The sequence below is a fragment of the Peromyscus leucopus genome, chromosome 6 (assembly GCF_004664715.2).
Source record: "Peromyscus leucopus breed LL Stock chromosome 6, UCI_PerLeu_2.1, whole genome shotgun sequence".
Taxonomy (NCBI): domain Eukaryota; kingdom Metazoa; phylum Chordata; class Mammalia; order Rodentia; family Cricetidae; genus Peromyscus; species Peromyscus leucopus.
The window spans coordinates 14,038,107-14,041,973 of NC_051068.1; the positions used below are offsets into that span (position 1 = coordinate 14,038,107).

Below are 3,867 nucleotides of genomic sequence, written 5' to 3' on the forward strand. Positions count from 1 at the left end.
TGCCATATTCTGTAGATCTCTGAAGTGTTTGAAGATGACCTGTCTATCTAAAATATATCTCTGCTTGACCTTGAAAACATACCTAATATGACTACAAGTTCGATTATAATGACTAATTACCAACTTACATTTCTTTATATCCTAATTAGTTGGTAATAAAACTTTCAAGGATTAGCAAATTGCATGGCATTGTTAAATGAACTGTATAGGTACAATACCTTGAATAAGATTAGAAATATATGTATAAGTATTTTCTAACAAAATCAATCTCAAATTTGTATCAATATACATAATTAGTTTACAATATACAAAATCCAATCCAATGTAAAATATTTAAAACTAGTAGTTGCCTTCTAAAAGTAGATTCAATAATCTATCTTTTTATCTTATCATATCCATCTCTCTCTTTTTTTCTTTTCAGAATACATTCAGTAATCTACCCTTTATCCATCATTATATATCTTTTTTTCAAAATAGATTCAATAATCTACCTTTTATCTTATCTTGGGAAAGTGGGCATCATGTTCTTAAAATTACTTCCTGCTGTCTGGGGGTGAAGGCATCTTTAGGGAATCCTGAAAAGAAAAATTTTGGGTTAATTGTCAAGTCCTAGGAGTAGTAGCTGGATCAGTCTCTGCATAATTTGAACGTGCAGGGCTTGTCTCAAGTCCTTGCTTGAGTGAGGCTGAATCATCTCAGCTAGCCATCTCGATATTGTCCTGAGCAGTTTGTAGTCCGAAGCAGATCTTTGGGTGTTGTTTGTCATCTTAGTGGTGTTATCATCATCCTGATGAAATCGTTGTTGTGGGGATCAGCTAAAGCCATCTAGAAATTATTCTGAGCAGTTTGTAGTTCAAAACCAATCTTTGGGTGGTGTTAATCAGCTTAATGGCTTTATCATAGTCCACATGGAATCATCGTTGTGGGATCCCATCATCTTTTTGGAGACTTCAAAGTTGTTGTTAGGTGTGGTCATGGTTTCCTGCAGAAGTTTTTTGGGTGTGTGTGTGTGTGTGTGTGTGTTGTGTGTGTGTGTGTGTCTACTCTGTGGTTTGGAGTAATGTCAATTGTATATGTGGCAGGATCATGTCTCACAGCCATTCCCAAGTTTGAAATACAACAGGTTCCATTCTTCTTCACCAAGATACTTTTTTTGGGTTGTGATATTTTTGGCATTTTATTAAAAATGGAAAAAGTTATTTTTGTTATCACTCATGGTGCTTCCTCTCCTCCCCCCAGGCAGACCCCCAAACTGTCAAGGAAGGCAAGCCCCCTGGAGGGATGGGTAGAGGCTAAATCAGGGGCTGCTATGGCTACCAAAGGATGAGCTGGTGATATGAGCTTGGGGTGCCTGTCACAGGACACTCTCCACCACGACAGCCTTGCTGCTCTTGGACCCTGGAGTCAGGTGATCAGGTCCCTGACATCTGCATCCTGAGATCTGTATTCCAAATGGTGGAGGCCGCAGACAGGCTGGGTCAGGTACTGCCAGCGCTCTGCCATGGTTCCTTTTGCCCTGAGGAGACAACCCAGGAGGTGGAGGGACACACCCAGCATGGAAGGCAGTGCAAAGGCCCAGCCTGTGGCTTCGCCCCACCATGGGTACACATAGGCATTGTTGTAAACCAGCAGCTCGTAGCATACAACGTCGAAGATGAAGATGCCCATGCAGACCAATGGTGTGAAGAAGGACCAGCACCATTTCATCCAGGGGCGAGGTCAGTACACAATCACACAGGCAATGTCATCCATGAAGCGGACAGCTCCATAAACCCAAGCCACCACCACATACTCCCAAAAGGCTTGCCAAAGCAGGGTAGTGCTGCTAGCCGAGTCGTAGTCAAACAACTGGAAGACGTACATCCCGCCATCAGTCACCATGGAGATCGATGACAAGGCCGAGGACACAGTAGCGGACCACGGAGATCTCCCTTTGGGAACGGAAATAGCAGGAGGCCAGTGATGAAGCCCTTCACACCTACAATCTGGCTGTCCAGACTGAGCAGCAGCAGCATGAAGAAGAACAAGGCAGCCCAGAGTGGGGCCACAGGCTTTAGTGTGACAGCCCATGGGTAGGCAATGAAGGCCAGGCCAGGCCCTGATTCTGCCACCTTGGAGATGTGCACACCCTGCTCTGTGGCCATAAAACCCAGGATGAAGAAGACCACAAAGCCAGCAAAGAAGCTGGTCCCACTGTTGATGAGTGCCAGGATGATGGCATCCTTGTAGCAGTTGTTGTTGAAGCTGCCTAGGGCTGTGAGGGCCCCCAGGCCGATGGTGTAGGAGAAGAAAACCTGCATCTGGGCATCTACCCATACCTGAGGGGACCCCAGCTTTGACCAGTCAGGCTTGAGATAGTAGACGATCCCATCCAGGGCTCCAGGCAGCAGCGCCCCTCACACCAGCAGCACGACGAGGACCACATAGGGGAATGTAGCGGTGAAGTACACCATCTTTCCTGTTGACCTGACCCCCTTCCACACACAGAAGTAGACCAGCACCCAGCAGGCCAGCAGGCATAGGGTCACCTCCCAGTTCAGGGACCCTGGCACCTCCAGCCCTGCAGAGAGCCTCAGGACTTTGTTCTCCCAGAACTCGATGACAGGGGACCGATGGTCAGCAAGCTGGTCACATGTGAGGTTGGCCAGGCTGGCCTTGGCACAGTCTTCACGGGGAAATATCTCCACACAGTAGGGAGTGTACCAGGTGTGGCCACACGTGGTCCAGGGCAAAGTGGTGGTAAATGACTTGACCAGGTAATAGAAGCCCCAGGCCAGCACCATGATGTAGTAGATGTTGCAGCAGAAGACAATCACCATGGAGGCATAGCCCAGGCCTTTGAATAGGGGACAGATGTTCCAGATGTTGATGCTGCCGGCCTTCATGAATTGGCCCAGTGAGATTTCCAGGAAGAAAATAGGGATTCCCCCAACCAGGGCGAACAGGACATAATGAAGTCCATCTGGCGTGTCCAGGTCTCTCGAGGAGGCACCACAAGGCGGCCACCGGTCGCCCCAAGGCCCCGGGGGGCTATCGCCCTTGGCCGGGGCACCGCCGGACCTGGACACAATGAGAGGACCCTTCTTTTTGTCACCAGACATGCTATAGATACCATTCTCGGGACTCTTCTTCGCCATGGTCCCTGGGGCTGCACCCCGGGTGGGGGGGTCACAGTGCCTTGAGAGTGGCTGCCGGCCAAGGGGCTCTGGAGAGAGGGCCCCGAAAACACCACCTTCTTTCCTTTACAAAATCCTCTGCCAAAGAGAGTTCCTGCATACTCAGACTGAAAACCTCGAAGTCAAAGTGTCTCAGATGAATGGCTGCTAAAAAGCCTCTAGTTCCTGGTCCTCGTGCCTTATCCACCTTTCTGCTTCCTGCCATCACTTCCTGCGATTAAAGGCGTGTGTATGAGATCTCAAGTGATGGGATTAAAGGTATGTGCCGCCACCCTTGGCTGTTTCCAGTGTGGCCTTGAACTCACAGAGAGCCAGATGGATCTCTGCCTCCTGAGTGAGAGGATTAAGGGTGTGTGCTACCACTGTCTGGCCTCTCTGTCCAATTCAGTGGCTGGCTTTGTCCTCTGATTCCCAGATAAGTTTGTTAGGGTACACAATATATCAACCACAGTAACACACACACACACACACACACACACACACACACACACACACACTTTTTTTTTTTTAAAGAAAGAAACAAAGGGGCAGAAGGAAAAGCCCAGCAGAGGGCACCCACCTGTTGTCCATCACTCATTCAGGAGGCAGAGGCAGCAGGATCACTGCAAGGTCAAGGCCAGCTTGTATTTAAAAACAAAACAAAAACAAAAACAAAAGGCTGGAGAGACGCCTCATGGGTTAGAAGCACAGG

At 48.3% G+C, this 3,867-nt stretch overlaps 1 pseudogene; it reads right to left on the minus strand.

Moving 5' to 3' along the window:
* Positions 1 to 1,354: 1,354 nt before the first annotated feature.
* On the minus strand, positions 1,355 to 3,137 carry LOC114695365 (annotated as a pseudogene).
* Between the last annotated feature and the right edge of the window lie 730 nt (positions 3,138 to 3,867).